The 24,781-nt window shown below is 52.1% G+C and overlaps 1 protein-coding gene across 2 annotated transcripts in view; it reads right to left on the reverse strand.

The window, feature by feature from the left end:
* The window catches only part of LOC138246658 (toll-like receptor 13), a 63,995-nt gene extending 44,822 nt beyond the window's left edge, over window positions 1-19,173 (reverse strand). The window contains exon 1 of one of the 2 annotated variants that reach the window (XM_069201400.1): window positions 18,313-18,442. The gene's annotated coding sequence lies outside the window, so the exon portion shown is untranslated. Of the gene's footprint in view, window positions 1-18,312; window positions 18,443-19,052 lie in introns of those variants that run through there. The other variant, XM_069201399.1, reaches the window with a different exon arrangement.
* Window positions 19,174-24,781: the final 5,608 nt, after the last annotated feature.

The raw sequence follows: 24,781 nt of genomic DNA on the forward strand, positions 1-24,781 counted from the left end.
TCAGACAGAGGTGCAAACTTCATGTCTGCTTACCTGAAAGCCATGTGGAAGGAATGTGGTGTAACTTATAAGTTCACCACTCCTTACCACCCTTAAATCAATGGCTTAGTAGAGAGGTTTAACAAAACTCTCAAGGGTATGATAATGGGACTCTGAAAAACTCAGGAGGAGATGAGATGTCGTATTGCCATGCATCCTCTTCGCCTATAGGGAGGTCCCTCAGAAGGGTGCGGGCTACAGCCCATTTGAACTTCTGTTTGGGTACCCTGTTAGGGATCCCCTTGCTCTTGTTAGAGAAGGCTGGGAGCAGCCTCTCAAGCCTCCCAAGCAAGACATTGTGGACTATGTACTTGGCCTCAGATCAAGGATGGCTGAGTATATGAAGAGGGCCACTAAAAACCTTCAGGCCAGCCAGGAGTTGCAGTAACATTAGCATGACCAGAAGGCTTTACTGACTGTATACCAACCAGGACAGAAAGTATGGGTCCTGGAGCTTGTGGCTCCAAGGGCACGCCAGAGTAAGTGGAGTGGTCCCCACACCATTATGGAGAAAAAGGGTGAGGTTACCTACCTAGTAGACTTTGGCACACCCAGAAGCCCCCTCAGGGTACTTCATGGGAACTGCCTTACTCCCTACTCTGACAGGGCTGATATGACCATGCTCATGGCAACAGATGAGGGACAGGAAGAAGAGAGTGACCCTTTCCCTGTCATCTTCTCCCACACTGCATCTGATGGCTCAGTTGAGAGGGTAGTACTTGCTGACTGTCTCTCTGAGTACAAGAAGGAGGACTGTAGAAATCTCCTAGGGCAGTTTTCAGAACTGGTCTCCCTGACACCTGGTCAAACCACATGGTGTTAACACACCTTTGACACAGGAGACAGCTTGCCTATAAAAAGTAAAATCTACAGGCAACCTTACCATGTCAGAGACTACATCAAGTCTGAATTTCAGAAGATGCTAGACCTAGGGGTCATAGAGCCATCAGATAGCCGTTAGGCTAGTCCCGTGGTACGTGTCCCAAAACCCCACTTCCAGAATGGAAAGAGGGAGATGAGGGTTTTGCGTGGACCAAAGGGGTCTCAACAATGTTACCAAAACAGATGCTCATCTTATCCCTAGGTCAGATGAGCTTATAGATACACTGGAATCTGCCAAGTATCTAAGCACATTTGATCTGACTGCTGGATATTGTCAAATCAAGTTATCAAATGATACTAAACCTAAAACAGCATTTTCTACCATTGGAGGGCACTATCACTTCGCAGTGATGCCCTTTGGGTTGCAAAATGTGCCTGTGAATACAGTTCTCCAAGGGTTGGAAGACTTATCTTGATTCTATAGCTGTCTTTAGCTCCACCTGGGGAGGATCACCTGGTCCACCTGGGGAATGTTTTGGAGGCCCTGCAAAAAGCAGGCCTCACTATCAAGGCCTCTAAGTGCCAGATAGGGCAGGGGAAGGTGGTATATGGCCAGGTTCAGCCACTACAAGGGTAGATCCAAACCATTTTGGATAGGACTCCCCCTAATGCCCAGACCCAGGTATGAGCGGTTTTAGGCCTCACTGGGTACTACAAGGGTACTACAGGAAGTTAATTAAGAACTATGGCTCCATTATATCTCCTCCTAATGATCTCACCTCAAAAAGAATGCACAAGAAAGTATTATGGATAGCTAGCTGCCAAAAAGCTTTTGAGGATCTGAAACAGGCCATGTGCTCTGCACCTATTCTAAGAAGCCCTGAGTACTCGAAGCAATTCATAGTACAGACAGATGCTTCTGAGGTAGGGGTTGGGGCAGTGTATTCACAACTTAATACAGAGGGTCAGGACCAACCTGTACCTTTTATAAGCAGAAGGTTGGCCCCCAGGGAAAAGTATTGATCAGCCATAAAAGGGAGGCCTTTGCTGTGGTTTGGGCTTTGAAAAAGGTGAGGCCATACTTGTTTGACACTCACTTCCTTGTTCAGACAGACCACAAGCCCCTTCTATGGTTACAACAAATGAAAGGTGAAAATCCCAAACTTTTGAGGTGGTCCATATTCTTACTGGGAATGGACTATACAGTGGAACATAGACCTGGGAGTAACCACTCCAATGCAGATGGACTCTCCAGATATTTACACTTACACAATGAAGACTCATCTGGACACGGTTAACCTTATTGTACTTCGTTTGGGGGGTTATGTAGGAAAGTACACTCTTTTTGTCATGGTTATCCCCATTTTTTGCCTATCAGTATGTTTTGACTGTGTTCAGTGGGATCCTGCTAACCAGGACTCAAGTGACTGTGGTCTCTCCCTTTAAATTTGGTTGCTGGGACTTCAACCACCCCCCCCCCCACACACACATTTGGCATATTCGTGTCTACATATAAACCCCTAATATATGGTACCCAGGTACCCAGGGCATTGGGGCACCAGCGGTTCCCCATGGGCTGCAGCATGTATTATGCCACCTATGGGAGCCCCTGTAAAAAGTGTTTGCAGGCCTGCTATTGCAGCCTGCGTGAAAAGGTGCATGCACCCTTTCACTTCAGGTCACTTCACCAAGTCATTGTAAGTCACCCCTTTGGTAGGCCCTCCTAGCCCAGAGGGCAGGGTGCAGGTACCTGTGAGTGAGGGCATCCCTGCATAAGCAGAGGTGCCCCCACGAACTCCAGCTCCATTTTCCTGGACTTTGTGAGTACAGGGATGCCATTTTATATATGTACTGGACATAGGTCACTGCCTATGTCCAGCTACATAATAGTAAATCCGAACCTGGGCATGTTGGGTATCAAGCATGTCAGAATCATACCTCAATACTGTTCCCATTATTGGTTGTATGATTCCATTTACTCAGGGGGCTCCTTAGAGGGCCCCCAGCATTGCTCCTACCAGCTTTCTCGGTTTTTCCGGGCAGCCCACGCTGCTGCCACCACTTAGATGGGTTTCTGTCCTCCTGCTGCTTGACTAGCTCAAGCTCAGGAAGGCAGAACAAAGGATTTCGTTTGGGAGAGGGAGGTAACACCCTCTCCCTTTGGAAATAGGTGTTACATGGCTTGGGAGCGGTAGCTATCCCAAGCCACTGGTATGCTTTGAAGGGCACATTTAGTGTCCTCCTAGCATAAACCAGTCTGCACCAGTTCAAGGACCTCCGATCCCTGCTCTGGTGAGAAACTGGACAATGGAAAGGGGAGTAACCACTCCCCCGTCCATCACCACCCCAGGGCTGGTGCCCAGAGCTCCTCCAGTGGCCACATGATTCTGCCATCTTGAATCCAAGGTGAGTAGAGGCCTCTGGGAACATCTGAGTGGCCAGGTGAAGCAGGTGACATCACAGCCCCCTCCTGATAGGTGGTCACCTTATTAGGTGACCAATCTCCCTTCCAGGGCTATTTAGGGTCCCCCTCTTGGGTGGGTCCTCAGGTTTCATGTACAAGACTCCAGCAGGACTCCTCTGCAACATTTACTTCGACTTCTGGCCACTGGAACCGCAACTGGACTCCACAGGAACCAACAATCTGCAGCTACAGCGACGACTCTGCTCTGCAACATTGTTTCTTCGTCTCCTTCCAGCAACTGCAACATTTCCCTGGCTGTGCATCATCTGAGGACGGCAAGTCTTCAGTCTGCACCAAGAAGAAGGAATCTCCCTTGGAGTGAAGAAGTTACGGCCCTGCATATGCAGGCACCAATTGTAACGGCAACCGGCTGCATGGATCTCCTCTCTTCCTGAGCTGCATGTGTCCTGCATCACGGGTGGTGTTCTGGAGGGGTCCCCTAGGTCCTCTCTGCCAGCTCTCCAACTTTGGAGACAGTAAGTCCTTGCCTCTCCACGCAGGACAGTACCCCCGTGCACTGTGTATCTTGTAAGTACCAAGTCTTGTTGGCATCTCCTCCAAAGCTCCGTGTAGCCCCAGCCCGCTGCACTCTTCCCTGTGACGCACAGCCCTCTGCGTGCCTCAGCTGCAACATGGGACTCTTTTCTAGGTGTGCTGCCTGGGCCTCATCGTGACTTGTGTGCTTGCTACCTGTGGGTCATCTGTGGGGGCTGCTTCCTCTTCTTCTGACTCTCCTGGTCGCTGAGGGTCACACGGGACTCCCTTCTGTGGATTGAGTCCCCTGGACCTTGCTGGACTCCGGCAGCTCCACTTTTCTTCATTTGCAGTGTTTGCTTTGCTAAGGCTTGTTGGTGATTTTTCCACACCACAGACAGACTGCAATTCTTGATCCAGCGTGTGATTTTGACTGCGTCACTCACAAACTTTTCAGCTGCTCCAGGACTGCACAGCTGACGGTCTTTGTCTCACTGTCAACAAGATCCTGCATCCGCAGACGGGTGGGTAGTGGCTCCTGCCACCACTGGACATCAATGTGAACTGGACTTGGTCACCTTCTTTTCCAGGTCTTTCTGTTCCAGGATCCACCTTTTCTTTCTTGCAGTCTTGTCTGGGTCTTGCAATATCCTTCTCTGAAATCCTTCTAGTGGATTTGGGGAGAACCAGCTACTTTCCTCTTTTCTCCTGGTCGCTGGGGGGAGTGAGGGGGCACTCTGGTACTTACTGTGTGGGTTTCCTAGTTCTTCCAGCTCCCCTCTACCGATTCCACTTCCTTGGACAGGGCCCAACTTTCACATTCCACTGTCTTAGCATATGGTTGGCCTTCAGTATCGTCTGTTGCTTTCACTGTTTTCTATTGCTTTCCATGCTAATCCTTTACCGCTGCTGTACATATAATAGTGGGTTTTACTTTCCTCCAGTTGCGGTATTGCCTATATAGTATTTTAGTATTTGTGTCACTTAAATAAAATACCTATATTTTTGTAGCACTGTGTGGTTCTTTCATGTGTGTAAGTGTGGTGTGACTACAGTGGTATTGCAAGAGCTTTGCATGTCTCCTAGATAAGTCTTGGCTGCTCATCTACAGCTACCTCTAGAGAGCCTGGCTTCTAGGCACTGCCTACACCTCATTAAGGGCGTAGCTGGACATACCTGGCCCTGGTATAGGGTGATAATACCATAGGTACTCACCACACACCAGGTCAGCTTCCTACACACTCCAGGCTGTGCTACTAGTAGACACTGGGTCTGTGCCAGTACACAACAGGCTCTGGTATCAGTACACACCGGGCTCTGTGTCAGTACACACCGGGCTCTATGTCAGTACACTCCAGGCTCTGATATCATTACACACTGGACTCTGCTATCAGTACACCCAAAGTGCTATATCAATACACACCAGGCTCAGTTCCAGTACACCCCGGACTCTGCATCAGTACACACCACGCTTGATGCCAGTACACCCCAGACTCTACATCAGTACACACCACGCTTGATGCCAGAACACCCCAGACTCTACATCAGTACACACTAGACTCGATGCCAGGGCACCCCAGACTCTACATCAGTACACACTAGGCTCGGTGCCAGTACACCCCAGACTCTACATCAGTACACACTAGGCTCGATGCCAGTACACCCCAGACTCTACATCAGTACACACTAGGCTTGGTGCCAGTACACCCAGGCTCTGTATCAGTACACACCAGGCTTGGTACTAGTACAGCCAGGCTCTGCATCAGTACACAGCAGGATCTCTGACAGTACACCCCAGACTCTGCATCAGTACACACCAAGGTCAGTGCCAGAACACCCCAGACTCTGCATCAGCACACACCACTCTCCATGCCAGTACACCCCAGAGTCTACATCAGTACACACTAGGCTTGGTGCCAGTACACCCCAGAGTCTACATCAGCACACACCAGGCTCGGTGCCAGTACACTCCAGACTCTACACCAGCACGCACCAGGCTCTGTGCCAGTACATCCCACACTCTGCATCAGTACACACCAAAGTCAGTGCCAGTACACCCCAGACTCTACATCCGCACACACCAAGCTCTATCAGTACACTGCAGGCTCTACATCAATACACAGCAGGATCTCTGACAGTACACCTCAGACTCTACATCAGCACACAGCAGGCTCTATCAGTACACCACAGGCTCTATCAGTACACACTAGGCTTGGTGCCAGTACACTCCAGACTCTACATCAGCATACACCAGGTTTGGTGCAAGTACACCCCAGACTTTGCATCAGTACACACCAAGGTCAGTGCCAGTACATCCCACACTCTGCATCAGTACACAGCAGGCTCTATCAGTACACTGATGAAGGAGGCTGGACTGGCTTATAGTGGGTACCTGAGGATACTTACACTTTGTGCCAGGTCCAGTTATCTCTTATTAGTAGATTAGTAGTGTTCTAGCAGCTTAGGCTGAACTAGGAGACATGCAAAGCTCCTACTATACCACTTATATCATAAGAAACACAATATTCAGAGTTACTAAAAATAAAGGTACTTTATTTTACTAATAATATGCCAAAGTATCTTAGAGGATATACTCCCTTAGGAGGTAAGTAAAAAACACAAAATATACACACAAACCCAAATCAGGTAAGTAAACAGTTAGAAAAGTAGTGCAAACACTGTAGAATACAGTAGGATGCACTAGGCCTAGGGGCAACACAATCCATATACTAAGAAAGTGGAATGCGAACCATGTAGGGACCACAGGCCTAGTGTAGTGTGTAGAGGGTCGCTGAGAGTGTAAGAAACACTAAGGGTGTCCAAGATACCCCACCCCAAGACCCTGAAAAGTAGGAGTAAAGTTACCCTACTACCCCAGAAACTCACTAAAGTCTTGATAGGAGATTCTGCAAAGGCAAGAACTGACTGCAAAGCACTGAAGACGGATTCCTGAACCTGAGGATCTGCAAAGGAAGGGGACCAAGTCCAAGAGTCACGCAAGTGCCCCGGGGGGCAGGAGCCCACTAAACCCCGGATGAAGGTACAAAAGGGCATCCTCCGGGTGAAAGAAGCTGAAGATTCTGCAGCAACGGAAGGTGCCAGGAACTTCTCCTTTGCACAGAAGATGTCCCACGGCGTGCTGGAGGATGCAGAGTTGTTTCCATGCAGAAAGACCGCAAACAAGCCTTGCTACCTGCAAGAGTCGCAGTTCAAGAAAATGGGTGCAGCCTGGGCCCAGGAAGGAACAGGAGGTCGCCCCTTGGAGGAGGAGACAGAGGGGGCGCTCAGCAGCACAGAGAGCCCACGCAGAAGCAGGCAGCACTTGCAGAAGCACTTGAACACGCATTCAAGAACTCTGAGCATGGTGGTCGTCTCAACACTACAAATGAGGGTCCCACGAAGCCGGTGGTCAACTCAGCAAGCTGAGCAATGCAGGACGAAGTGCTGGGGACCTGGGCTATGCTCTGCACAAAGGATTCCTTGCAAAAGTGCACAGAAGCCCTAGCAGCTGCAGATCACGCAGTACACAGGATTACTGTCTGGCGTGGGGAGGCAAGGACTTACCTCCACCAAATTTGGACAGAACGACCACTGGACTGTCGGGGTCACTTGGATCCAGCTCCTGTGTTCCAGGGACCAAGCTCATCAAGATGAGAGGGGACCCACAGGACCGGTGATTCAGAAGTTTGGTGCCTGCGTCAGCAGGGTGAAGATTCCATCGACCAACGGGAGATTTCTTCTTGGCTTCCAGTGCAGGGTGAAGGCAGACAGCCCTCAGAGCATGCACCACCAGGAAACAGTCGAGAAAGTCAGCAGGAACATGCGCTACAATGTTGCTGGTAGTCTTCTTGCTACTTTGTTGCGGTTTTGCAGGTGTCCTGGAGCAGTCAGCGGTCGATCCTTGGCAGAAGTCGAGGAGGGAGATGCAGAGGAACTCTGGTGAGCTCTTGCATTCGTTATCTGAAGAGAAATCCCCAGGAGAGACCCTAAATAGCCCTCAGAGGAGGATTGGCCACATAACCAGGTAAGCACCTATCAGGAGGGGTCTCTGACGTCACCTGCTGGCACTGGCCACTCAGAGGCCTCCACTGTGCCCTCACACCTCTGCATTCAAGATGGCAGAGGTCTGGGACACACTGGAGGAGCTCTGGGCACCATCCCTGGGGTGGTGATGGACAGGGGAGTGGTCACTCCCCTTTCCTTTGTCCAGTTTCGCGCCAGAGCAGGGGCTGCGGGATCCCTGAACCAGTGTAGACTGGCTTATGCAAGGAGGGCACCATCTGTGCCCTTCAAAGCATTTCCAGAGGCTGAGGGAGGCTACTCCTCCCCAGCCCTTAACACCTATTGTAATGGTGTCCCCGCACTCACAAAGTCCGGGGAAATTGCCCTGAAAAATGTGGGGGCACCTTGGCTAGTGCCAGGGTACCATCACACTTAGTAACTTTGCACCTAACCTTCACCAAGTGAGGGTTAGACATATAGGTGACTTATAACTTAAGTGCAGTGTAAAATGGCTGTGAAATAACGTGGACGTTATTTCACTCAGGCTGCAGTGGCAGTCCTGTGGAAGAATTGTCTGAGCTCCCTATGGGTGGCAAAATAAATGTTGCAGCCCATAGGAATTTCCTGGAACCCCAATACCCTGGGTGCCTAGGTACCATATGCTAGGGAATTATAAGGGTGTTCCAGTGTGCCAATCAGAATTGGTAAAAATGGTCACTAGCCTGCAGTGACAATTTTAAAAGCAGAGAGAGCATAAGCACTGAGGTTCTGGTTAGCAGAGTCTCAGTGACACAGTTAGGCACTACGCAGGGAACACATACAGGGCACAAACTATGAGCACTGGGGTCCTGGCTAGCAGGATTCCAGTGAGACAGGCAAAAACAAACTGACACACAAGTAAAAATGGGGGTAACATGCCAGGCAAGATGGTACTTTCCTACAACTGCAGGCTCTATCAGTATACAGCAGGGCTCTATCAGTACACCGCTGGATCTCTGACAGTACACCCCAGACTCTACATCAGTACACACCAAGGTTGGTGCCAGTACATCCCATGCTCTGCATCAGTACACAACAGGCTCTATCGATATACAGCAGGATCTCTGACAGTACATCCCACACACTACATTAGCACACACCAGGTTCGGTGCCGGTATACCCCAGACTCTACATCAGTACACAGCAGGCTCTATCAGTACACCGCAGGATCTCTGACAGTACACCTCAGACTCTACATCAGTACACACCAAGGTTGGTGCCAGTACATCCCACGCTCTGCATCAGTACACAACAGGCTCTATCGATATACAGCAGGATCTCTGACAGTACATCCCACACACTACATTAGCACACACCAGGTTCGGTGCCGGTATACCCCAGACTCTACATCAGTACACAGCAGGCTCTATCAGTACACCGCAGGATCTCTGACAGTACACCTCAGACTCTACATCAACACACAGCAGGCTCTATCAGTACACCACAGGCTCTATCAGTACACACTAGGCTTGGTGCCAGTACACCCCAGACTCTACAGCAGCACACACTAGGTTCGGTGCCAGTACATCCCACACTCTGCACCAGTACACACCAAGGTCAGTGCCAGTACACCCCTGATTATACATCAGTACACAGAAGGCTCTTTGTCAGTACACCCCAGACTCTACATCAGTACACCACAGGATTTGTGCCAGTACATCCCCACTCTGCACCAGTACACAAAAAGGTCAGTGCCAGTACACCCCAGATTATACATCAGTACACAGCAGGCTCTTTGTCAGTACACCCCAGACTCTACATCAGTACAAAGCAGGCCTATTGGTACACCACAGGATCTGTGCCAGTACACCCAAGACTCTGCATCAATACACATCAGGCTTGGTGCCAGTACATCCCACACTCTGCACCAGTACACACCAAGGTCAGTGCCAGTACACCCCAGACTCTGCATCAATACACAGCAGGCTCTATCAGTACACCACAGGCTCTATCAGTACACCACAGGATCTGTACCAGTACACCCCAGACTCTACATCAATACACATCAGGCACAGTGCCAGTACACCCCACACTCTGCATCAATACACAGCAGGCTTGGTGGAAATACACCCCAGACTCTGTATCAGTACACACCAGGCTAGGTGCCAGTACACTGCAGCATCTGTCAATACACACCAGGCTCGGTGCCAGTACACCGCAGGCTCTATCAGTGCACAGCAGGTTCAGTATCAGTACACAGCAGGCTGCTTCAATACACAGCAGGCTTGGTACCAGTACACCCCACACTCTGCATCAGTACACAGCAAGCTCTGAGTCAGTACACCGAAGCTCTACATCAGTGCAATGCAGGCTCTATAAGTACACCGCAGACTCTGCACCAGTACACCCCAGACTCTGCACCAGTACATAGCAGGCTCTATCAGTAGACTCAGACTCTACACAGTACACAGCAGGCTCTATCAGTACACAGCAGGCTCTATCAGGACACAGCAGGCTCTATCAGTACACCCAGGCTCTATCAGTACACATCAGGCTCTATCAGTACCCCCAGGCTCTAACAGTACACCCAGGCTCTATCAGTAGACAGCAGGCTCTATCAGTACCCCCAGGCTGCAACAGTACACCCAGGCTCTATCAGTACCCCCAAGCTCTAACAGTACACCCAGGCTCTATCAGTACACAGCAGGCTCTATCAGTACACCCATGTGCTATCAGTACACAGCAGGCTCTAAAAGTACACCCAGGCTCTATCAGTACACAGCAGGCTTGATCAGTACCCCCAGGCTTTAACAGTACACCCAGGCTCTATCAGTACACAGCAGGCTTTATCAGTACCCCCAGGCTTTAACAGTACACCCAGGCTCTATCAGTACACAGCAGGCTCTGTCAGTACACCCATGCGCTATCAGTACACAGCAGGCTCTTTGTCAGTACACCCCAGACTCTACATCAATACACATCAGGCTTGGTGCCAGTACATCCCACACTCTGCACCAGTACACACCAAGGTCAGTGCCAGTACACCCCAGACTCTGCATCAGTACACAGCAGGCTCTATCCGTACACCACAGGATCTGTACCAGTACACCCCAGACTCTACATCAATACACATCAGGCACGGTGCCAGTACACCCCACACTCTGCATCAATACACAGCAGGCTTGGTGGAAATACACCCCAGACTCTGTATCAGTACACACCAGGCTAGGTGCCAGTACACTGCAGGATCTGTCAATACACACCAGGCTCGGTGCCAGTACATCGCAGGCTCAATCAGTGCACAGCAGGTTCAGTATCAGTACACAGCAGGCTGTTTCAATACACAGCAGGCTTGGTACCAGTACACCCCGCACTCTGCATCAGTACACAGCAAGCTCTGAGTCAGTACACCGAAGCTCTACATCAGTGCAATGCAGGCTCTATAAGTACACCGCAGACTCTGCACCAGTACACCCCAGACTCTGCACCAGTACATAGCAGGCTCTATCAGTAGACTCAGACTCTACACAGTACACAGCAGGCTCTATCAGTACACAGCAGGCTCTATCAGCACACAGCAGGCTCTATCAGTACACCCAGGCTCTATCAGTACACATCAGGCTCTATAAGTACCCCCAGGCTCTAACAGTACACCCAGGCTCTATCAGTAGACAGCAGGCTCTATCAGTACCCCCAGGCTGCAACAGTACACCCATGCTCTATCAGTACCCCCAAGCTCTAACAGTACACCCAGGCTCTATCAGTACACAGCAGGCTCTATCAGTACACCCATGTGCTATCAGTACACAGCAGGCTCTAAAAGTACACCCAGGCTCTATCAGTACACAGCAGGCTTGATCAGTACCCCCAGGCTTTAACAGTACACCCAGGCTCTATCAGTACACATCAGGCTCTATCAGTACCCCCAGGCTCTAACAGTACACCCAGGCTCTATCAGTACCCCCAAGCTCTAACAGTACACCCACGCTCTATCAGTACACAGCAGGCTCTATCAGTACACCCATGTGCTATCAGTACACAGCAGGCTCTAAAAGTACACCCAGGCTCTATCAGTACACAGCAGGCTTGATCAGTACCCCCAGGCTTTAACAGTACACCCAGGCTCTATCAGTACACAGCAGGCTTTATCAGTACCCCCAGGCTTTAACAGTACACCCAGGCTCTATCAGTACACAGCAGGCTCTGTCAGTACACCCATGCGCTATCAGTACACAGCAGGCTCTAACAGGACACCCAGGCTCTATCAGTACATAGCAGGCTTTATCAGTACCCCAGGCTCTAACAGTACACCCAGGCTCTATCAGTACACAGCAGGCTCTATCAGTACCCCCAGGCTCTAACAGTACACCCAGGCTCTATCAGTACACCAGGCTCTAACAGTACACCCAGGCTCTATCAGTACACAGCAGGCTTCATCAGTACACAGCAGGCTCTGTCAGTACACCCATGCGCTATCAGTACACAGCAGGCTCTATCAGTACACCCATGCGCTATCAGTACACAGCAGGCTCTATCAGTACACCCAGGCTCTATCAGTACACAGCAGGCTCTATCAGTACACCCATGCACTATCAGTACTAAGCAGGCTCTGTCAGTACACCCAGGCTCTATCAGTACACAGCAGGCTCTATCAGTGCACAGCAGGATCTCTGACAGTACACCCAAGACTCTACATCAGTACACACCAAGGTCAGTGCCAGTACATCCCACGCTCTGCATCAGTACACAACAGGCTCTATCGATATACAGCAGGATCTCTGACAGTACATCCCACACACTACATTAGCACACACCAGGTTCGGTGCCGGTATACCCCAGACTCTACATCAGTACACAGCAGGCTCTATCAGTACACCGCAGGATCTCTGACAGTACACCTCAGACTCTACATCAACACACAGCAGGCTCTATCAGTACACCGCAGGCTCTATCAGTACACACTAGGCTTGGTGCCAGTACACCCCAGACTCTACAGCAGCACACACTAGGTTCGGTGCCAGTACATCCCACACCCTGCACCAGTACACACCAAGGTCAGTGACAGTACACCCCTGATTATACATCAGTACACAGAAGGCTCTTTGTCAGTACACCCCAGACTCTACATCAGTACACCACAGGATTTGTGCCAGTACATCCCCACTCTGCACCAGTACACAAAAAGGGCAGTGCCAGTACACCCCAGATTATACATCAGTACACAGCAGGCTCTTTGTCAGTACACCCCAGACTCTACATCAGTACAAAGCAGGCCTATTGGTACACCACAGGATCTGTGCCAGTACACCCAAGACTCTGCATCAATACACATCAGGCTTGGTGCCAGTACATCCCACACTCTGCACCAGTACACACCAAGGTCAGTGCCAGTACACCCCAGACTCTGCATCAGTTCACAGCAGGCTCTATCAGTACACCACAGGATCTGTACCAGTACACCCCAGACTCTACATCAATACACATCAGGCACGGTGCCAGTACACCCCACACTCTGCATCAATACACAGCAGGCTTGGTGGAAATACACCCCAGACTCTGTATCAGTACACACCAGGCTAGGTGCCAGTACACTGCAGGATCTGTCAATACACACCAGGCTCGGTGCCAGTACACCGCAGGCTCTATCAGTGCACAGCAGGTTCAGTATCAGTACACAGCAGGCTGCTTCAATACACAGCAGGCTTGGTACCAGTACACCCCGCACTCTGCATCAGTACACAGCAAGCTCTGAGTCAGTACACCGAAGCTCTACATCAGTGCAATGCAGGCTCTATAAGTACACCGCAGACTCTGCACCAGTACACCCCAGACTCTGCACCAGTACATAGCAGGCTCTATCAGTAGACTCAGACTCTACACAGTACACAGCAGGCTCTATCAGTACACAGCAGGCTCTATCAGCACACAGCAGGCTCTATCAGTACACCCAGGCTCTATCAGTACACATCAGGCTCTATAAGTACCCCCAGGCTCTAACAGTACACCCAGGCTCTATCAGTAGACAGCAGGCTCTATCAGTACCCCCAGGCTGCAACAGTACACCCATGCTCTATCAGTACCCCCAAGCTCTAACAGTACACCCAGGCTCTATCAGTACACAGCAGGCTCTATCAGTACACCCATGTGCTATCAGTACACAGCAGGCTCTAAAAGTACACCCAGGCTCTATCAGTACACAGCAGGCTTGATCAGTACCCCCAGGCTTTAACAGTACACCCAGGCTCTATCAGTACACATCAGGCTCTATCAGTACCCCCAGGCTCTAACAGTACACCCAGGCTCTATCAGTAGACACCAGGCTCTATCAGTACCCCCAGGCTGCAACAGTACACCCAGGCTCTATCAGTACCCCCAAGCTCTAACAGTACACCCAGGCTCTATCAGTACACAGCAGGCTCTATCAGTACACCCATGCGCTATCAGTACACAGCAGGCTCTAAAAGTACACCCAGGCTCTATCAGTACACAGCAGGCTTGATCAGTACCCCCAGGCTTTAACAGTACACCCAGGCTCTATCAGTACACAGCAGGCTTTATCAGTACCCCCAGGCTTTAACAGTACACCCAGGCTCTATCAGTACACAGCAGGCTCTGTCAGTACACCCATGCGCTATCAGTACACAGCAGGCTCTAACAGGACACCCAGGCTCTATCAGTACACAGCAGGCTTTATCAGTACCTCAGGCTCTAACAGTACACCCAGGCTCTATCAGTACACAGCAGGCTCTATCAGTACCCCCAGACTCTAACAGTACACCCAGGCTCTATCAGTACACCAGGCTCTAACAGTACACCCAGGCTCTATCAGTACACAGCAGGCTTCATCAGTACACAGCAGGCTCTGTCAGTACACCCATGCGCTATCAGTACACAGCAGGCTCTATCAGTACACCCATGCGCTATCAGTACACAGCAGGCTCTATCAGTACACCCAGGCTCTATCAGTACACAGCAGGCTCTATCAGTACACCCATGCGCTATCAGTACTCAGCAGGCTCTGTCAGTACACCCAGGCTCTATCAGTACACAGCAGGCTCTATCAGTACCCCCAGGCTCTATCAGTGCACAGCAGGATCTCTGACAGTACACCCAAGACTCTACATCAGTACACACCAAGGTCAGTGCCAGTACATCCCACGCTCTGCATCAGTACACAACAGGCTCTATCGATATACAGCAGGATCTCTGACAGTACATCCCACACACTACATTAGCACACACCAGGTTCGGTGCCGGTATACCCCAGACTCTACATCAGTACACAGCAGGCTCTATCAGTACACCGCAGGATCTCTGACAGTATACCTCAGACTCTACATCAACACACAGCAGGCTCTATCAGTACACCGCAGGCTCTATCAGTACACACTAGGCTTGGTGCCAGTACACCCCAGACTCTACAGCAGCACACACTAGGTTCGGTGCCAGTACATCCCACGCCCTGCACCAGTACACACCAAGGTCAGTGACAGTACACCCCTGATTATACATCAGTACACAGAAGGCTCTTTGTCAGTACACCCCAGACTCTACATCAGTACACCACAGGATTTGTGCCAGTACATCCCCACTCTGCACCAGTACACAAAAAGGTCAGTGCCAGTACACCCCAGATTATACATCAGTACACAGCAGGCTCTTTGTCAGTACACCCCAGACTCTACATCAGTACAAAGCAGGCCTATTGGTACACCACAGGATCTGTGCCAGTACACCCAAGACTCTGCATCAATACACATCAGGCTTGGTGCCAGTACATCCCACACTCTGCACCAGTACACACCAAGGTCAGTGCCAGTACACCCCAGACTCTGCATCAGTACACAGCAGGCTCTATCAGTACACCACAGGATCTGTACCAGTACACCCCAGACTCTACATCAATACACATCAGGCACGGTGCCAGTACACCCCACACTCTGCATCAATACAGAGCAGGCTTGGTGGAAATACACCCCAGACTCTGTATCAGTACACACCAGGCTAGGTGCCAGTACACTGCAGGATCTGTCAATACACACCAGGCTCGGTGCCAGTACACCGCAGGCTCTATCAGTGCACAGCAGGTTCAGTATCAGTACACAGCAGGCTGCTTCAATACACAGCAGGCTTGGTACCAGTACACCCCGCACTCTGCATCAGTACACAGCAAGCTCTGAGTCAGTACACCGAAGCTCTACATCAGTGCAATGCAGGCTCTATAAGTACACCGCAGACTCTGCACCAGTACACCCCAGACTCTGCACCAGTACATAGCAGGCTCTATCAGTAGACTCAGACTCTACACAGTACACAGCAGGCTCTATCAGTACACAGCAGGCTCTATCAGGACACAGCAGGCTCTATCAGTACACCCAGGCTCTATCAGTACACATCAGGCTCTATCAGTACCCCCAGGCTCTAACAGTACACCCAGGCTCTATCAGTAGACAGCAGGCTCTATCAGTACACCCATGTGCTATCAGTACACAGCAGGCTCTAAAAGTACACCCAGGCTCTGTCAGTACACAGCAGGCTTGATCAGTACCCCCAGGCTTTAACAGTACACCCAGGCTCTATCAGTACACAGCAGGCTTTATCAGTACCCCCAGGCTTTAACAGTACACCCAGGCTCTATCAGTACACAGCAGGCTCTGTCAGTACACCCATGCGCTATCAGTACACAGCAGGCTCTTTGTCAGTACACCCCAGACTCTACATCAATACACATCAGGCTTGGTGCCAGTACATCCCACACTCTGCACCAGTACACACCAAGGTCAGTGCCAGTACACCCCAGACTCTGCATCAGTACACAGCAGGCTCTATCAGTACACCACAGGATCTGTACCAGTACACCCCAGACTCTACATCAATACACATCAGGCACGGTGCCAGTACACCCCACACTCTGCATCAATACACAGCAGGCTTGGTGGAAATACACCCCAGACTCTGTATCAGTACACCCCAGGCTAGGTGCCAGTACACTGCAGGATCTGTCAATACACACCAGGCTCGGTGCCAGTACATCGCAGGCTCAATCAGTGCACAGCAGGTTCAGTATCAGTACACAGCAGGCTGTTTCAATACACAGCAGGCTTGGTACCAGTACACCCCGCACTCTGCATCAGTACACAGCAAGCTCTGAGTCAGTACACCGAAGCTCTACATCAGTGCAATGCAGGCTCTATAAGTACACCGCAGACTCTGCACCAGTACACCCCAGACTCTGCACCAGTACATAGCAGGCTCTATCAGTAGACTCAGACTCTACACAGTACACAGCAGGCTCTATCAGTACACAGCAGGCTCTATCAGCACACAGCAGGGTCTATCAGTACACCCAGGCTCTATCAGTACACATCAGTCTCTATCAGTACCCCCAGGCTCTAACAGTACACCCAGGCTCTATCAGTAGACAGCAGGCTCTATCAGTACCCCCAGGCTGCAACAGTACACCCAGGCTCTATCAGTACCCCCAAGCTCTAACAGTACACCCAGGCTCTATCAGTACACAGCAGGCTCTATCAGTACACCCATGCGCTATCAGTACACAGCAGGCTCTAAAAGTACACCCAGGCTCTATCAGTACACAGCAGGCTTGATCAGTACCCCCAGGCTTTAACAGTACACCCAGGCTCTATCAGTACACAGCAGGCTTTATCAGTACCCCCAGACTTTAACAGTACACCCAGGCTCTATCAGTACACAGCAGACTCTGTCAGTACACCCATGCGCTATCAGTACACAGCAGGCTCTAACAGGACACCCAGGCTCTATCAGTACACAGCAGGCTTTATCAGTACCCCAGGCTCTAACAGTACACCCAGGCTCTATCAGTACACAGCAGGCTGTATCAGTACCCCCAGGCTCTAACAGTACACCCAGGCTCTATCAGTACACCAGGCTCTAACAGTACACCCAGGCTCTATCAGTACACAGCAGGCTTCATCAGTACACAGCAGGCTCTGTCAGTACACCCATGTGCTATCAGTACACAGCAGGCTCTATCAGTACACCCATGCGCTATCAGTACACAGCAGGCTCTATCAGTACACCCAGGCTCTATCAGTACACAGCAGGCTCTATCAGTACACCCATGCGCTATCAGTACACAGCAGGCTCTAACAGGACACCCAGGCTCTATCAGTACACAGCAGGCTTTATCAGTACCCCAGGCTCTAACAGTACACCCAGGCTCTATCAGTACACAGCAGGCTCTATCAGTACCCCCAGGCTCTAACAGTACAACCAGGCTCTAACAGTACACCCAGGCTCTATCAGTACACAGCAGGCTTCATCAGTACACGGCAGGCTCTGTCAGTACACCTATGCGTTATCAGTACACAGCAGGCTCTATCAGTACACCCATGCGCTATCAGTACACAGCAGGCTCTATCAGTACACCCAGGCTCTATCAGTACACAGCAGGCTCTATCAGTACACCCATGCGCTATCAGTACACAGCAGGCTCTCTCTATCAGTACCCCCAGGCTCTATCAGTACACAGCAGGCTGTACAGTGCATACCTGGCTCTCTGGTCCCCCCAGTGTCGCTTGTGTTGACAAGCACAGATTTCTTTCCAGATATATCTGAATTTGAGGAAGTGACGCGATCATCGCCCGTCGCACGCTGCGCTGTTGGAAAAGCAACCCTGTGGCCACATTTCCATGAAACTCTTCCGAGTGTGGACGGAGGGCTCTGCCTGGATCCGAAAGTGATGCTAGCGCTACGAAGCGCGCACTTGGCGCCAGGCACGTGATGTGGGGTGATGTGTCCTGCGGCAGGACCTGGGATCTCCCTTCGCCCACTAACCCAGCATCTGCTGGCACCCTTCCGGTCTGGGGCAGTGAGGGTGTGCGGGAAACTGCCGTGCAGCAATGTAAACCTGGCACCGCTCCAGGGCACGAGAGAGACCAAACCTGCCCAACCGGAGGCCCCGGGACAGGAACCACCCGGGGTGCCCCCCCCCCCCCCCCACACACATGCACCCCTTTAGACATATCCACCTCCGCCCTTGGCACAGGAGGCCCCGGGACAGGAACCACCCAGGGTGCCCCACCACACGTGCACCCCTTCAGGCATCTCCACCCCTGCCCTTGGCACAGGAGTGGTGTCCTGGGGACTCCTGCCCTACCGGAGGCCCCGGGACAGGAACCCCCCCCCCCACACACATGCACCCCTTTTGACCTCTCCACCCCTGCCCTTGGCACGGGAGTGGTGTCCTGGGGACACCTGCCCTCTTCCCGGGGGCACTGCCCCTTCTCACCACTGTGCAAGGCTCAAGTTTGCTGATGCGCGGCCCCTGCTCTCATCCAGCGTCCTCTGTTCCTGACCACACCAGCACCGCTGTCGGCTCCCCTGCCTTCCCTGTCTCACTGCCAGCTGCAGAAATTCAAGACACTTCCGTCTGTGTCACCTGCCATTACTGTTCTCCTGGAAACAAGCATTGGCAAAGCCACGCCCATTCCAGCTCTCCATCTCACCCCGATCCCGGGGACCTGCTGAAAGTCTCAACACCGCTCACGCCCATTCCAGCTCTCCATCTCACCCCTCATCCCGGGGACCTGCTGAAAGTCTCAACATATCTCATTCCTAGCAGTCGAATCATTCGGGGACACAGGCAACCGATGAAGAGCTGGTTTTAGGTTGCACCGTGCCCTCTGGGCTTCTTTCCCTCAGCTCCTCACCTTCACAGTTGCTTTCTCCACGCTGCAGACGTCACTGACTTCGACGGCACACACAGATGCAATAATCATGCCTTTACCCCCCTGCAGGACCCCTACCCAACGTCACCGGACAGGAGGTTCCAGACATGTCCACTCCCCCAACAGAAGAGACCCAAGTGATGACAGCAGCTCTGTACAACTGGATCAAGATGACCAGCCCGGCCCATCTGGGACCTCGGGACAGTCGGTTCCCCTGACATTGGCACAAGCCACCACAGAGCCTCCCCCCTTAGGAAACACCACCACAGCACCCACCCAGCGGGCCCTTCCCTCTGTCCCCAGGACACGTCAAGCAGCAGTGTGTCCACCACTACAGGGAACCCAGGCAAACCCACCACCCCAAGAAAATCAGGGACCTGGGGTCTGTGGCAGTGGGCACACGGTTCAGGGGACAGAGGCACAGGAACACAGGGAAACTGGGAGGGCTGCTGTGCGACAGGGGGCGGACAGGCCTACGGAACCCACTCTCCACGAGGCCCTCTCCTCCATCATGGTAGCGTACCATCATTCCCAGGAGACGATGGCAACGGTACTGGCCAATTTTCAGGAGACCCAGCGGCTGCAGGAGGAACACTATCTGGGGATCAGGGAGGAACTCAAGTCCCTCAACACCACCCAGGTCACCATTGTAGGGGTGCTGAAGGAACTCGTGAACACCAGGAGGGACACTGTGGCACAACAAGGGGCCCCTGACACTAGCCTGGATGATGAACAGCCCACCACCCCCGCCGGCGCTAGTGGACAGGAGGCACCGCCACAGGACCAAGACACCAGCACCCCACCCCCTGCAGATGGAGAGCCACCCCACAAACGGTCCCTGAGATCCAGGAACAAGACAGAGAACATTGCCAAGACCCCCGCCAGGAAATGAGACCCCCTGAATGTCATCCTTCTGTCCCACTTTGTCACCCTGTCCATCCTTAAACTGCCCTATCTCCACTTCCTATGCCCCTATGGACAATGCACCTGTGAAACAAATAGACTGGACTCTGCTATGGACATTCCTCCACCATCACCCCTGACCATTTTACAACCCCCTCCACTTATTTGCACAAACATAAACACACATCAATCACAAAACAATCTGGAGTCAGTCTGTGCTTTCACAAATGTGTATTTACAATAACTATGGAATATAGCAATGTCAATATTATTGTCAACATACCAATGTAACACAGCTCTAGTCCATGAGGAAATATAGCAGACGTCACACAGTGGGACCCACATCTGTGAAATGGAAAGGCAAAGTGACAAGTCAGAGTCCATACACTGGGTGAAAGTGACAGACAGATGATAGTTCAAACAATAGTATGAGATGTGTGAGGCAGTGATATCTTCTTACCTGTGTCTCAATGGAAGTATTGCTGGATAGCGTTGTTTCTGTTGTCGATATCCTCTTCTTCTGCCTCCTCTTCTTCACTGTCCACAGGCTCCACAGCTGCCACAAGACCTCCAGCTGGACCATCCTCGTAAAGAAAAGGCACCTGTCGTCGCAAAGCCAGGTTGTGCAGCATACAGCAGGCCACGATGATCTGGCACACCTTCTTTGGTGAGTAGAATAGGGAACCACCTGTCATATGGAGGCACCTGAACCTGGCCTTCAGGAGGCCGAAGGTTCTTTCTATAATCCTCCCAGTATGCCCATGTGGCTCATTGTAGCGTTCCTCTGCCCTTGTCCTGGGATTTCTCACTGGGGTCAGTAGCCATGACAGGTTGGGGTACCCAGAGTCATCTGCAAATGTCGAGGGACAACTGTTAGACACACACTAACCCGTAGGGACAACCTCAGACCCAGACAACAATTCACAGGGTATAGGATCCTTGTCCTCACCTATTAGCCACACACGGTGTCTCTGGAGTCGCCCCATCACATAAGGGATGCTGCTATTCCTCAGAATGTAAGCGTCATGCACTGAACCAGGAAACCTGGCATTCACATGGGAGATGTACTGGTCGGCCAGACACCATCTGCACATTCATTGAATGGTAGCTCTTCCTGTTTCTGTACACCTGTTCACTCTTGGGGGGGTACCAAGGCCACATGTGTCCCATTAATGGCACCAATGATGTTGGGTATATGTCCCAGGGCATAGAAGTCACCTTTCACTGTAGGCAAATCCTCCACCTGAGGGAAAATGATGTAGCTGCGCATGTGTTTCAGCAGGGCAGACAACACTCTGGACAGCACGTTAGAGAACATTGGCTGGAACATCCCTGATGCAATGGCCACTGTTGTTTGAAAAGACCCACTTACCAGGAAATGGAGTACTGACAGGACCTGCACTAGAGGGGGTATCCCTGTGGGATGCAGATAGCTGACATGAGGTCTGGCTCCAACTGGGCACACAGTTCATGGATTGTTGCACAATCAAGTCTGCAGGTGACTATTACATGTCTCTCTTCCATTATCGACAGGTCCACCAGCGGTCTGTACACCAGAGGATGCTGCCATCTCCTCACCTGCCCCAGCGGACGTGCCCTATGGATGAGAACAGCGAGCTGAGTGTCAGCCAACACTCAGGTATCACAAATTATCATTAGCACACATTTATTAATCCGCAATGTGCCTGTTACTGTGTGTATGCAAGGCCTACATAGGTGTGACGCAGGTATTATTATTGCCATGTGGCCCCCTGAAATGGCGGCTGCCTGACCTGTAAGGTGGGACAAGGGGATATGAGGTAACTGCGCTGGCGTTCTACACCTTCGCGGTAGGCGGTCGAAGACCGCTGTGCAATCCTGCATTGGTTAACATTGGACCCTATGGGTCCGAGGAGCCAATGATGATGTACGCCGGCGGTGACGGTACGCACCGCCGCGGACGTGACCGCCATTTTCTCTCTTTTCACTCACTTGATACCTGAGCTTCAACAGAAGAGGACCTACACTGCAAGTGCTGCTGTGACCTCAGTCTGGAAGCGACGATGGCTCATGTGTCTGGGGAAAGGGCCCCTGCCTTTACTTCGGAGGAGTTGGAGAAGTTAGTGGATGGGGTCCTCCACCAGTACACGCTACTCTACAGTCCTCCAGACAAACAGGTGAGTACAGTGTGAGCATGCTGCATGGGCAATGGCTGTTTGGAGTGGTGTGGATGGAAGATACCTGGGGGGGGGACTGAGCCCTGCATGAGCGGACGGTGAGTGTCTGTGCGTCAGGGCAAGGGTGGGAACGTGGGCCAATGACTATGACGGTCTGGACGGTGAAAGATTTACCTTTTCCCCTGTACTATTCCTCTAGGTCAGCGCCCACCAGAAGAAGGATATTTGGCGTGTCATCGCCAAGGAAGTCCGGACCCTGGGGGTCCACCACAGACAGAGCACCCACTGCCGTAAAAGATGGGAGGACATTCGCCGCTGGAGCAAGAAGCTGGGGATGGCCTCTCAACATGGGAGGGGTGCCCGTTGCACCATGACCCCCCTGATGTTCCGGATCCTGGCAGTGGCGTATCCGGAGTTGGATGGGCGCTTGAGGGCATCACAGCAGCCACAAGGGGGTGAGTACAGACACATTCATCTGACTCTGCACGCATTACGTGGTGTCTGGGTGGGGGAAGTGGGCAGTGGGTTTCCCTAGGCCAGGGCGAAGTTGGTAGGCAAGGTCCCTTGTGAGGCAGTCTATGTGGCACCCCAACCCCACCAGTGGAAGAGCCATCTACACCTAGTCAGGCTGTCATGTGTGCAGCAATCGGGCATAGGCCTTGTACCCCATGGCCTTGTGAATAATCTAGGAACTGTTAGTGCATGACGTAGTGCTGAGGTCTGCTGTGTCTGTAGTGTCTGCCAATGGTAGTGGTATTGTTTCCCCCCCCTTTTTGTGGTCTCCCTGTTCTTGTGTGCAATAGCATCATCTGGTGGAGGAGCATTGGCACCGGAGCAGGAGGGAGCTGCATCCCACTTGGCCCTGGTGGGCGAAACAACGGAGTCAGAAGCCACCAGTGGGACGGAGGGCAAGGGGAGCTCCTCGGCGGGGACAGGAGGTAACAGCAGCGACAGCGACTCCTCCTCTGATGGGAGCTCCCTTGTGGTGGTGGGTCCCTCCGTGCCATCCGCATCCACCGGTACAGCCGCCACCCCCCCTCCCAGCACCGCCCTCCCAGCAGCCCCTCAGCGTGTGTCCCGTGCCCGCTCACCCAGGAGGGTGGACATCTCCTTCGCCCCAGGCACATCAGGCCCTGCCCTAGTCAGCCCTGCTGCCCTCATTGAGGAGGCTATTGACCTCCTGAGATCCCTCACTGTTGGGCAGTCTACCATTCTGAATGCCATCCAGGGTGTTGAGAGGCATTTGCAACAAACAGATGCATACCTGGAGGGCATTCATTCTGGCCAGGCAGCCCAACAGAGAGCATTTCAGGCTCTGGCCTCAGCACTGATGGCAGCCATTTTCCCTGTGTCCAGCCTCCCCCCTCCAACTTCCTCCACCCAGACCCAATCCCCTGTACCTCAGCCTAACCCAAGCACACCATCAGACCAGCATGCACATACCTCAACACACAAGGGTGGCTCAGGCAAACATAAACACCACACATCCCACAGGCACTCACACAAGCATCATACCCATGCAGACATACCAACATCCACTGCCTCCACTGTGTCCCCCTCCTTCATGTCTCCCTCCTCCCTCCCAGTCTCGTTTCCACTCACATCTGCATGCACTACATTTTCAGCCACTACCTCCATCACCAGCACGCCCATCACCACACACCGCTCACATGCACTCACCACCCCCACTACCATTCACACATCCCCTGTGTCCTCTACCAGTGTGTCTGTGAACCCTCCTCCCAAAGTACACAAACGCATGCACACACCCACCCAACAGACATCCACCTCACAACAGCCTCCAGCCCATGCATCTTCACCCAAATTCAGCAGACGTACACCTCCTACAACCACTACCTCTTCCTCCACTCCCAAACCCCCTCTATCTACCCATCCCAGTGTGTCTAAAAAAAGTTTCCTGGCTAATATTGACCTCTTCCCTACACCTCCCCCCTGCCCGTCCCCTAGGGCCAGGCTTTCCAGGTCCCAACCCAGCACCTCAGCCACCACATCACCAGGCACAGTGGTGCCAGCAACTGCGGGCTATTGGAGTGCGCCAACCATCAGGGCTGCCAATGTGCCTCAGAGCGAGGGCAAGGACATTCCACCCACTGCAAAACTTAAAAAATTGCCCACATCCCGGAAGGAGAAGCAGAAAACACCTGCCACCAAGGGCTCAGGGAAACCGAAAGGGGATAGTGGCAAAACAGCAGCTCCACCATCCAAGGTGG

Source organism: Pleurodeles waltl, chromosome 7 (assembly GCF_031143425.1).
Source record: "Pleurodeles waltl isolate 20211129_DDA chromosome 7, aPleWal1.hap1.20221129, whole genome shotgun sequence".
NCBI lineage: Eukaryota > Metazoa > Chordata > Amphibia > Caudata > Salamandridae > Pleurodeles > Pleurodeles waltl.